The sequence below is a fragment of the Bacillus rossius genome, chromosome 14 (assembly GCF_032445375.1).
Source record: "Bacillus rossius redtenbacheri isolate Brsri chromosome 14, Brsri_v3, whole genome shotgun sequence".
Taxonomy (NCBI): domain Eukaryota; kingdom Metazoa; phylum Arthropoda; class Insecta; order Phasmatodea; family Bacillidae; genus Bacillus; species Bacillus rossius.
Genome location: NC_086341.1, coordinates 23,935,673 through 23,949,229, shown reverse-complemented (window position 1 = coordinate 23,949,229; position 13,557 = coordinate 23,935,673).

Here is a 13,557-nt window from a genome sequence, read left to right as displayed (position 1 = left end):
AACATCAGTACACAAAAACAATAATCCTAACAACAAGGAGTCCAGGAATAAAAGTAACAAGCGAGGTCACAAACATAAACAAAGAAAGCACAATAGCAGGAGAAATAACAAAAATAAGGGAAATGGTAATTCAACGCACACGTACTCATGTAAAACGTGTGTTGATCCTACAAATAAGGGCAAGAGAAAGTGCCACCAAATTTTTGGTAATATTTCTACAGTAATTCCGTATGCAGTAACAACAATTGGCGAACACACTGTACCGGGACTAATTGATACGGGATCAGCGCGGAGCCTGATTTCGGGGCAGTTATTTAACAAGTTAAAACAGAGCAAATTAATTCTAAAGACTGAGACCACTAAGTTACAATGTTTCACAGCTTCAGAGCAGCCATTAAATATTACGTTAGCAGCTGTGATCAAGGTGAAGATTGATTTATATTCATGGAATTTCCCATTTTTGGTGTCTGATCAACTTGCCACAGACCTAATCTACGGGTCTGATTTCATCGCCAAGACAGGTCTAATCATTAATCTTCAGGCGAAGAATTTCGTTTTCAAATTCAACATGGGTAATCCTATTCCTTGTGGGACCCCTGAACAAATAGTTTCAGTTCCGGCCGAGCCAACGGCAGCCATCTTGGATCAGGGTAACACCACTTCACACGAGCACCTTAATACACAGCAGCGGGCCGCCATTGATAAATTATGCAGTAGTTTTCCAGATGTCTTGAGTAGTAAACTAGGTCGCACAAATTTAGTCGAGTACCAAATTGAGTTAGCGGATAAAATACCAGTGAGATCTCACCCTTATCAATTTTTAGGCCCTAAGATGCAGACGATGCGCAATCATGTTCAGGAGCTTTTGGAAAAAGGGGTAATCGAACCCTCGACCTCCGCCTACAGTTCCCCAGCTTTCCTGGTGCCTAAGGGCAAGGATCAACAACGATGTGTAATTGATTACAGAAAAGTTAATGAGAAAATAGTCATACAAAACATACCTTTGCCAGACCTAAACACTGCTTTTCATTGGTTCAGTAAGGCCAAATATTTTAGTGTGTTTGATCTAAATTCTGCCTACCACCAAATTCCCCTTACTGCGGATTCAAAACCCATCACAGCCTTCTGTGTCCCTTGGAACTTGTACCAATACACAGTAGTACCTTTCGGACTTGCCACGGGAGCCCAAGTACTAACTCGACTCCTGGATCAGATACTAGGAGATCTAAAATTCAAAACAGTGTACAACTACCTAGACGGTGTCGTCGTATATTCAGAAACATTCGAAGAACACATCAAACATTTAGAGGAAGTGCTAAGTAGATTTCGTAAAGCAGGGCTAACTGTCAACACAAAAAAGGTTAAGTTTGCAGTCCAAGAACTGTCTTTTCTAGGACACCTGGTTTCTAGCAAGGGATTCACCATTGATCCTTCACGTACACAAGCCATTCGTGATTTTCCGCCTCCCACAAACCCTAAGGGTATTTCACGTTTTATTGGGATGGCAAATTTTTACTCAAAATATATTCCTAATTTCGCTGAGCACGCAGCACCACTAAATACCTTGCGCAAGAAAAACACACCTTTCACATGGGGTCCGGAACAAGAAAAAGCCTTTAATTTCCTGAAACAGGCGATTTCTTCCCCGCCTGTACTCCGCATGGCAGATTTCACCAAACCTTTCATTTTACAGACTGATGCGTCCAGTGTGGCTATTGGCGCAGTACTGTCACAGGAAGTCGAAGGCTGCAGACAGCCTATTGCGTTTGCGTCGCGGACACTTACCCACGCCGAGAGGAAAGCATCCTCGATCTACGAATTAGAATGCCTCGCCGTGGTATTTGGCATTGACAAATTCCGCCAATTTATAGAACACAGGGAATTCCTGTTAGAGACAGATAATCAGGCATTAGCCTGGCTTTTGGCACACCCGAAACAATTAGGGAAACTCGGGCGATGGATTGCAAAAATTTCCTCTTTGAAGTTCAAAATCCAACATATTCGGGGCACACAGAATATAGTAGCGGACACACTGTCTCGCATGTTCGAAAACCCAACTCAGACTCCGCCCGAAGGAACACCACTCTTATGTCAAGCCCTATTGACAGACTTTCCGTTGGCATTTCAGGATTTACAGAGCCAGCAGGAAGCTGACCCACACATTTCCAGTATTATTAAACGTTTTAGTTCAGGAACGGCGCCAAAATACTTTAGGATGTCTAAGGGGCTGTTGCAAAAACGCACCCCCCAATCAAAAACATACAAAATCGTGCTCCCGCAAAATCTACGTAATATGATATTCCATTAATATCACACCTCGCCGGTGGGCGCACACCTCGGTATATATAAGACCATTCAGGGTATCCGACGTCATTTCGTGTGGGACGGCATGCACAAGGACATCACCGAGCAGGTGAAACTATGCAAAATCTGTGCGCTGAGTAAGCCAGCGCAGAACACTCGTTTCGGTTTTTTAACTTCAGATGTGGCCGAGCGCCCCATGCAAAAGATGTTTATCGACTTTGTCGGGCCTTTCCCGCGCTCAAAGACAGGAAACACTATGCTGCTGGTGTGTATCGACGCCTTCACAAAATTTGTCTGGCTCATCCCCATGCGAAAAGCCACCGCAGAAAACACTGTATCTGCGCTACGTAATCAGATCTTCAAGACGTCGGGAGTCCCGTCTATAGTAGTGTCAGATAATGCAACCCAGTTCACGGCTAGGATTTTTAAGAACATGTGCTTCTCACATGGCATTCTGCACGTCACAACCTCGCCTTATTATCCACAGCCCTCGCATGCTGAGAGATTCAACCGCAATCTCCGGTCTGCTTTAATAGCTTACCATGCGCAGGAGCAGGATAAATGGGATTCGAATTTGGTGTGGCTGCAAATGGCCTTTAATTATGCACATCATGAAGGACACAAAAGTACTCCTTTCGAACTCATGTTCACTTACCGACCAAATACCCCTCTTTCAAATCTTTGGTCTTTGAATGACCTATTGCCCGATGATCCGAGAGACATCAGGGAGATTTGGAGAAGAGCTCGTAAAAATCTTAATCTGGCTCATGAGAGCAGAAAAAAGAAATACAACGAAAACAGATCTCCTAACCCTTATAGGGTAGGCGATTTTGTGCTTTGTAAGGCACACCCACTCAGCAAGGCAGTGGATAAGTTTTCCGCCAAGCTGGCGTACCGCTGGAGAGGTCCTTTTCAAATACAGCGATTTTTAACGCCAGTGACGGTTAGCCTAGCTGACCACAGTTCAGGAGAATTCGTGACCAGAGCGCACATCTCCCATCTAAAGAAAACACATGCTGACTTAAAGTATATGTGTTTAATTTCTTTACCCTAACATAGGGAACTCTCTAATATTAGTCATGCCAGAAATCCTCGAGGTCTTAAAAATCCATGGTACTAGAAATAAGAATGCTAGCTTTACGTTGTATTAGTTTTAAGTGGCCACTTAGTTAATAAGCTCTTAGTTAATAAGTTTGTTTAAGGGTTATCGATATGTTGTGCCTGAGAGGCGGACGCGTCTCAAAGGTGTTAGAATATAAGTAGTAGGATACAGGCGAACCTGGTACTAGTTTTACTGAGCAGTGTAAATGTTGTTTTTTTTCTTCCCTATATGCTCCGCATTCAAGCGGGGGAGTATGTGCCGGAAATTAGGCATTTCGTCACTTTTTTTTTAATTTTTTCTATAATTTTAAAATTTTTTGGGGTTTCCATTTTTTTTAATTTATCTGGTGGTTAATGGGGGTTATTTACTTTTTGTTAGGCGGGTGTACGCCACCGATTTAAACTTTGTGCCAGTGGACCGAAGCCCCTTCCCAGGGGGCCAATCTGATATTTTGCTGTCTAATGTGGACATGGTCAGCCCGGTTGAAATTTCTCTCGCCTGCAGTCACGCCCCGAGTTTGTAATTTTAATTCCCTGCATGACCAAAACTGCTTTGAGCAGCTCCTGGGCTGCAAGCTGCTACCTTGTAGAGGCCTGCTGAGAAAAGCATGTCTCGTCACGAAGCAGTCTCCAGTGGAGCTGCGTTCCCACCTTAGTGGCTATTTCTGCCCCCCCCCCTTCCTCTCTCTCCTCCACACTTTAGTTCTGAGAAATTAAGCTAAGAGCAGTGACCGGACGGGACGATGACCTGATGCAAAAACCTTCTCCCGGGTCCGACAGACACATCCCTGACATCTAGCGGCAAAAAAAAGTAACCGCGGGCCTGGTCGCCAGCGTGCAGAGATTACCCTCATGACACCTGGTGGCAAGTCTGCTCACCACCTGAAGTAGTTCCCCCTTACGCCGCTAGAAGGCAGCGTCGCGGTGCCATAAGGCACTATGCTTTCCTCTCGCGGGCCGGAGAAGTCGATTGTTCTTTGTTTTCGTTTCGGTCCGGTAGAGAGCGCGCATGTCGTGTTGTTGCCACGACCGCCTCGGACTCCTTCGGAAATTTTCGGCTTAGAACCGAACCTACCCCCTCCTTTGACCCGGGGCCTTACCACCCGATTTAATTAGGGGTTTTGGCCGATTGCGGGGACTCAGCCCTCTGACCTCGGCTACTGACCTCGTCTCATCTATGTCCTCTGCGATAAGAGGCTTTTTGCGGGAACGGTGATTTTCGCGTGCACGAGAATGTAGTCAGTTTGCTTAAGGGATGTGATCCCGTTTGTACAGTAGCCAGGCAGAGGTAGTTTTTAGAAAAGTCATGCGTAGTTAAATTTTTATTTCTTCTTATTTAATTCTAAAAATTCCGGTTTCGTCCGCGCATCCTGATTTCTCGGTCCGCGGCATCCTGATGTCGGCGCGAGACACCTAGTGAGCTCCGAACTCTACACCCTGGTTGGTGAGTAATTTTTTTTTCTTTCCCCCCCCCCCCCCAATTCCCGTTTGTTGGCCTTTTGCGCCGACGGTATAGGACTGTCTGGAAGCAAGTCTAATTCGTTTTGGATTTGATTTGGGTTTCAGACAGGGTCGAAGTGCTGGAGAGAGAAATTGCTCCCAGCTCGTGGTCCTGCACCTCCACTGCGGGTCACGTTAGAAGAGAGGTTTCCGCGACCCGACGTTATTTTTTGAAGACCCGGGTGGTAATGTGAAATCAACTTCCCCCCCCCCCCCACCTTCTAGCTACGAACTACATTAATCGAATGAATAGCCTACCAGCGAACAGTGCTTTCCTCAAGAATATGTAGAGTCAATAAAACTAATCATCGATGTAATAATTGGACAAATCAAATTTGGTGCAATTTTTAAATTTTAACTATGTAATAATTTTTGCTAAGGTGTAACATGTACTGTTTTAATTACTCCTGGGGCGCCCCCTTTAACTTTGTTATTTACTAAGATTTTTATTGTCAGGTTTGAATAATACGAACACAAAATTCCTTAATAATAAAACAGGGAACCTATAGACCAAGCTACTTGTGTAGTGTTAATTTATTTATGATATACCTTGTTCCCTTAAAAGATCCACCAGCTCCCCAGTTGCTTGTGTCAGGGAGTTCCAAATTATCTTGTTCTCCACCTCGTGCCACCTCTGGTCAATAACTTAATTGTCTCATTTTTCTTACCCAGCAGTTTCCACGGCTCTTTTTTTAATTAATTTAAAATAATTCAACTTTGAGGCACGAGGGGCGTTTCAGTACATGGCATAGTTAAACTACCGTATGTAGCATAAATATTCTTGTATTACTCACGATATTGTAAGTGCTAAATTTCCAGAACGTTAGTATGATTCTGAAATGTTGCAAGAAAAAAATATATAAAAGGAATAATAATATAATGCTTTTAAAGGCAATGAGTTGGAAAATCGAAATATTTTAATGCATACACCACCCTTAAATACAGACAGTTCAATCGAGGCATTCGACAACGTGAGCTTGCTATAGCGCACTTCAGCGACCTTGATAGAGGCGAGAACAATTTGTTTGACGCATCTATGGTGATTCCTCACTAGAGATATTTTAACTGTTCTTCCAGTCAACAATTAGTTGTGCAATATTTAATTTGTAATTATTCTTTATCAAATCTGCGTAATATTGAGCCAATATGAAAGGAATGAACGAGACCAGAACAAGAGTATTGCCTATTGTCTTCAACGGCGAACCCACGAGGTAATTCATGAGCGGGTCATCAAATGAGGGCATTGTAATTATAAACGTTGGGCACACACACATATAAATTATCTTAGTACCTTAGCACTTAGTTGTAAATATTTCAGGTTAGCCATGACAACCGCAGCCCTTTTTCACGGACAGATCTAACGATAGACCATCTTTTATTCGTGTAGTTTGCGCAGTGTGTACATGGAAAGCTACGTAGAGCTAATCGCATATTACATACTAAATAAATTAGCTATAAATATACGCTACGAGTTTAGGCAGACTTGTAAAGGGTGCAGTAATGAAATTTGCCACAAATTATCAATGTCACCAAAAACATTTCCTATTGAAATTTTTTATGCGTAACATCTTAGCTCTCGGTATACGGCATTTGGTGGGAGTAATTTCGTGAATGTAACGGAAGTCGCAAGAAACTAAAATGTGTAACCATGGTGCTCCCATTCGTGGCGGATGGTGCAAACCAAAATTCAAAGGAACGAAGATAAACTTTATAGTATTAGTTATTAATGAATTCTAACAAGATAGGCAGTATTTTAATAAAATAACTGTCGAAAATCAGGTCCATACCTAGTGTTTAGTAATTTTATGGATCTTTTTCACTTTGATAGGAGTTGTTTCATTTTAGAATTTAAAATTTCGCTCTAGAAATATAAATATTTTATAGTCGACGTTGTTTCTCAGGCAGCGAATTCTAGCTGCAGTTTCGGAAACTACGTGTGATTCGCGTCAATAAATTTAGTTAAAAATTGTTTTGCGTAGTCTATAATTTTCACGCTTGGCATTATTTTAGAGAATTCTACGTTAAATTTCATGTCCGAGTTTCGTATTATGAGTGTATTTTCCACATGATAAACCATTAATGTGGTCGTTACAATTGTTAGATGTTACACATCTCTGGCGAGTACTGAAAGAATCGATCACGTTATTTTTTAAGGTTTAACGATTGATAGTTCATATAATTGATTTCTGTAGTATACTTATTTTATGTGGAACTTTATGCGATCACTGATGTTTATTTGCGAACAGCTATTTATTGTATACGAGGACAGCTAACTACATACCTGCCAAATTCACGTTTTTAATTTAAGACAGTCCAGAATGCATAATCTTTATACCCTTAAAAGCTATCATCATTAAATCATCGGCAGCGTGACACGCCTGGACAGACAATAAACCAATGATAACACTGCACAATTTGTATGACCCAGTTACATGTAGCCTGGACAGAAGATAAAAAAAAAATTGTTTGTCTATAAATTCGGTTTACGGACGATAGTTTAACGTGACAACGTCATAACAAAACATTGATAAAATGTTTGCATATTCTTATGAATCAAATTGAATCATTTTTATTGAATTATCACTATTTTGTATGGATACAAAGAATGAGTGAAATGAAATTGACAGTTTAATTTATAAATTTACTTTTATTTGCACTCATTAATTAAAATATGTTTATTACTTTAACGAAAAGATTTTTTTAACTATAACTTTTGTACATGTTTGCTATTTAACTTCTTCCAATCTATGTTATTCTGTTAAGGATAGGACGATGACAGGACAAGCAGGAAACGAATGGGAATGTTTCAAGTTTAATGTGCCTCGAAAAAGTAAAATCGATGGTTGTTCCAATCGAGTGGAAGAGAGATAGATGCGTCGCAAGCGTACAATGAGCGTAACGAGACACAGCGTAACGGGACAATGTGCGTTACGGGACACTTTTTAGTGCGTGAAGCGAGCGTTCATCGATTTATTAGACGTTGTCACGTCAAAAAAAAGACAAGACGCCAATGAACCAAAAGGCGCTGAATTCTTTACGTTAAAGCAAGTGGAGCTTAGCACGGTACGAGAAAACAACGCAAATTGTGCATTTCTGTACAAATAAACAATAGCCTAAACCATAACTTACTACCAACCTATAGGATGAAAATTTTCTTTGATGTAAAGGCAATTAAAACATCTAGAGATTACCATAGGAATAAAATTTAGGTTCATCTAAAACATTTTCTTGTGTTGGCATTGATTGAATAAACCAATATGTACACACCATCAAAATTTAATTTTAATTATACGTTTTAACTGCATTCTCGCCCGCCCGTAGGTAGTTTTTGATACGCTCCGAAAGAAATTAAACCAGTAAACAAGTGAAAGAAAACCGTTCCATTTGTTAAATTACCCAATCACAAGCAGTCCGACCGGGGGTTGAAATGTGGCAGCATACCAATGGACAGGGGCATGTATTTTTCGCGAATAAATCTGTCCTCATTAGTCTGCAAAAATTTATGTGCGCACTAACGATTGTTCTCTTGTGATTTGCGGCCGTCTGTCAAGAGAAGCGAGTGCCCTATTTGGACGGGCCGATCAATACGCGTGTGCTTCCGCACTCGATGGCTTTTATTCGTGCGCTGACAAGTAGACACGCAACTGAAATAAACTCAAACCAATAACGAAATACAGACGATGCTACAGTGTTTTTAACACACAGCCGGTCTAGAAATCGTTACGCGAAAAGTACACGGCCCTACCAAAGGATAGAGACCGGAAAAATTCGCTAATTCATTTCGCGATAGGCTAAAATACAAATAGTTATACCTCAGTGCTGCCTCTGCTATTGGCTCACAACTCACCTGGATGACGCTGGGCAAATGAGAAACACCCGACCAAAGCTTTATCGAATCACAGGCTGCTACGTTGGGACGTCTCACAAGACAGGAGCCAATGAGTGGGTGAAATTTGACAGAGTGTACGCAGAACTATGGAGTTCATCCTGGAGGTCATTGAACCCGCGAATTTTTCCGGTCCCTACCAATGGACAATATGCACCAACTGATTTGTGTACAGTTGTGTGGAGTTTATCTTGGTACCAGGAAAATTCTCAAAATTTTCAGGTCGCTGCCATTGAGTGGAGGCATGCATTTTTTGCGAAAAGATTCTGAAACTAGCTGACAGTTAAAACACTGTAGCATCATTTATTTTTGTGATTGGCTGAGTTTCTTTCATGTACCTGTATACTCTCAGGACACCAATCACAGTCAATCTTTGCGGAAGCAAATGCGTTCTGAATGTCCCGGCCAATTAGAAAAATGTATTCTCTTGCAGATAGCCACCAATTACAAGGGGTTGCAAAAAATACTTCCCCCAGCTAAAATTATACATGTCACCGAAAGCTTCTGCTGCTATATGATTTTCAGCAAAATTCTCGTTGCAGTTTCCATCGCGCTCCAATGACATCATTATGTCATGTGTTCCATCGTCATCATGTAAAACTTTAAGGCTCAGTTTTCCAGGGAAATATTATTTGTAGGGCGACACAGACTAACCAGAACATGCTAAGTAAATAACAGTTGTAAACCTAAGCAGTTGCAATTAATTTTCATCTGTTATTCAAGAACAGTAAAAAGGTTTTGGAGTGTGGCTTTAAATGGAATACACACTGAGCTGAATTTTAAAAATGATGTAGCTCTGATAATGAAAACGTTTTCATTTAATTGTTTCTTTTATGTTGTGAAAATCAATTCTTTTTAATATTATGTTCGGTCTGACATTTCTGGATTTTTTTAAGTTGTTTTCATTAAAGCGTAGGACAATAGTGGAAGATTTAACATACTTCTTTCCGCCTCCCAAGAAGCTTCACTTCGTAAATTGCACGCGGACAAAGTTTAAAAAAAAGTTATCTGTAAAGCCGGTTTACGGACGATAGTTTACGTGACAACGTCATAACAAAACATTGATGAAATGATTGCATACTTTTATGAATAAAATTGAATCATTTTTAATGAATTATATCTATTTTGTATAGATACAAAGGAGTGAAATGAAATCTACAATTTAATTGATGAATTTACTTTTATTTGCACTCATTAATTCAAATATGTTTATTACTTTAACGAAGAGATTATTCTTACTATAACTTTTATACATGTTTACTATTAAACTTCTTCCAATCTGTGTTATTCTGTTAAGGATAGGACGATGATAGGAAAAGTAGGAAACGAATGGGAGTGTTTCAAGTTTAATGTGCCTCGAAAAAGGTCAATTCGATGGTTGTTCCAATCGAGTGGAAGAGAGATATATGCCACGCAAACGTACAATGTGCTTAACGGGACAGAGAGTCATCCTTATTCGTGCGTGCAGCCGGCGTTCATCGATTTATTAAACGTTGTCACGTCAAAAAAAAAAAAATATCGTGGAAACCACGCCGTGCACGCGTGGTCAATTGGCAGGCCTGGGTTTGCCGCGAACTTACACATGCGCATGCGCTGTGCCAGTTCGACACACAGTGTTGATCTCCGTGTTCCTCCTCCCCTGGCACACAATGCGTGCTCTATTGTAGCCCCCCGTGTCGCGAGCACTTAGAGCATGCCCTGCTCGAAGAACGTGTTGCCGCCGGCCATGTGTGAGCGAGCGCGCGCTAACCAGAACCCAAACAAAACTCGTTCGACGAAGGCCGTCCTCTTTCAGCTGTGGAAAAAAAAAAAGTTCACCTACAGCAGCATCTATCTGCGAATACGACAGCTACGTTGCGCGGATTATAAAATTTCGCGTACCTGCAGGTAGGCACAGCCTGTGTTCTACTTCACAAAGATCTTTTAGAATTTACGCTTTCAAATATTCTTCCTGAAGATAAATGAAAACTACAAATGGGTATCTAGTAAAAAAAAATCTATCGATTTATGGCTGGATTATTTAACCTTTGAATATATGGATAGAAAGAAAAAGTGACTTAATATTGATTACGTTACCTAAAAGTAATGCGCGGAAAATTTAAGTTAGCTTGCCACTTTGCACGCCTCTAACGTTGCGGGGCTGCGAATCCGAACATATTATGTTCCTGCATTAAAATTTCTTAGTTTAGCAATTTAAGTATATATCCCATTAAATTTATGCACCCCAATTCGCAAAACACTTTGTTTTTGAGTTGTAGGAAACAACGTTTATACCTTAAAAAAAAAAAAATAGTAGGAGTACGCTGTGTCGGGATTCGACCACAATTATTACATGAATACGCAGTGTATTTCAGGAGATCCTTTACTTTCTAGCTGTAGTCGGCAGTGTATCACCGCAAGTCTGGAATGGAAATTGTGATATTTGAATAGCTTCACTGACTAATATCATATTATGTTGATGGGCACCACTGATCATAGTACATTACAGCTTTAAACACACCTCCTTTCGGCGGGAATGCGTTCCGCCGCATTCATGTGAACCACGCTCGTTGCGTTGCACACGGCCGTGGGCTTTGCCGCGACTGCCACCGGGCAATGCTGCGAGCGCAAGCGCGTTTTACACTGGTGCGTTTTTTATGCGGAAACATCTTAGCTGTCGGTATACGGCATTTGGCAGGAGTAATTTCGTGTAGGGAACAGAAGTCGCATGGAACGGAAATGTGTAACCACGATGCTTCCATCTGTGGAGGATGCCGCGAACCAAAGTTTAAGAAACCAATAGGAAACTTTATAGAATTAGCTGTTTAGTTCATAATAACAAGATTGTCAGTATTTTAATAACATTACTTGTAGAAAATCAGGCCCAAAGTTAGTGTTTAGTTTTTTTTTAAATTTTTTTTTTTTAAGCGTTTTATTATCTAGATCGAAATTTTGCTCTGCAAATCGAATAGTTGACGTAGCTGCTCCGGCAGCGAATTCTAGCGGCGGGTGCGGAAACTACATGAGATTCGCGTGAAGCACCGTAGTTGAAAACTCGATTTTTGTATATTTATCACGCGTGGAAATATTTAAAAAAATACTACGTTAAATTTTGTGTCCGAGTTTCGTATTATAGTGTTTATTCACAACTGAAAACATATGAATTAACTTGTTACCGAGGTTAGATGCAGTGGCGTAGCGTGCCATCTCGGCGCCTGGGGCGGGAGACCCATTTTGCCGCCCCCATTCTATAGGTGCTTAATTAAAATTAAATTTCACATGCAATGAGATACCTTTTATTGAAGTTAAAATAGGATGAGCGGTTTTACAAGTGGATTCTACGGGCCTTATGAGCAGCGAAGTCAGAAATAACTTTGTCAAAATCAATATTAGCAGCCAATTCTTGTTCAATCGACAATATAGCCAAGTTTAATAGTCTAACGGAGCTCATAGAAGACCTGAGGTAATTTTTTATTAGCTTCAACTTCGAAAAACTTCTCTCACAACTTGCAACATTAATCGCCAATGTCAAATATATACGAATCAAGATGACTATATTTGGAACCGAAATTCCGAGATTCAGTTTTTGAATGAACTGGAGGAGCTCCAGTGGTCCTTTACCACTTATATCTTCCTCTGATTCAGAACAGGCAACAACAACAAACTGCTGAAGACGCTTCCGCTCCATCTGAAACTCGTCCTTGTCGATGTCTTCTAATACATGGGAAAGATCACACTTGAACTTGCTGTCCAAAAGTTTCGCTGGCTGACTTGTCCGATATTTCTTGAATTTGCTGGAATCGAGTCGTCATTTCTTGAATGATCTTGTCGAATGATGCGATAATCTCTCGACGGATTTCCTGTTCGTGAGACAAAGCTGCATCTTCAGAAGATTCATCGCCATGCATGCGTTTTTTCCTGCGAATTCTTCTCGTTTTGAGTTCGATTCCGAGTTTTTCGCAGAGAGTCTTAGCAAAGTCAATTGCTTCTTGCACGAAACGGTCTCTACTTTCCACTAAGAGGGTTTTCAAAGCGCAGAGTTTCTGAGCACACTTATCCACACTTAGTCCTCGTTGCTGCAGGTAAATCTGTGCGTCATCTACTTCAGGTAGCACTGCAGCCCAAAAGCCAAGAAAAGTTAGGAAGTTAAATTACTGCATGGCTGTCAGGAGAAGAATGGCTCCCGATCTTGTTTCGGAAGTTTGAGATGAATCTGTTAATTGTTCCAGTACCTCAAGAACTACCTCAAACTTATTTTTAAGCATCTTGACAGCTACATGTCTAGCACTCCAGCGCGTTTCAGTGACTCGTTTTACTGCTTGACCTGTGATGGCAACCAAAGCGTTCCATTGAACAGTTGATGCGGAAAAGAAGGCAAACAGCTTCTCCAGAGGTCCAAAAAACGTCACGAAATCCACTGATTCAGAAGCAGCGTGTACCCCAGCCAATTTTAGTGAGTGGTTTGTGCATGCAACGAATATAGCTTTCGGATTCAGTGCTTTAATCCGGGGGAACTCCATTGTGGATCCCTGAAATTGTGTCAGCATTGTCATAAGCCTGTCCTCTCAGATTCTGTATGTCCAGTCCGTCTGATGTTATCTTCGCGATTATATCGTTGCTGAGATATTCTGCATTTTTTCCTTTTGGTTCGAAGAAGTCAATGAAAGATTCTACCACGGCGACTTTTTCTCCTTCGATATGTATGTATCGCAGAACTTGGCTCATTTGGTCATTGTGGGAGATGTCTGGTGTACTGTCGAAGATTACGTAATAATATTTAGCTTCTT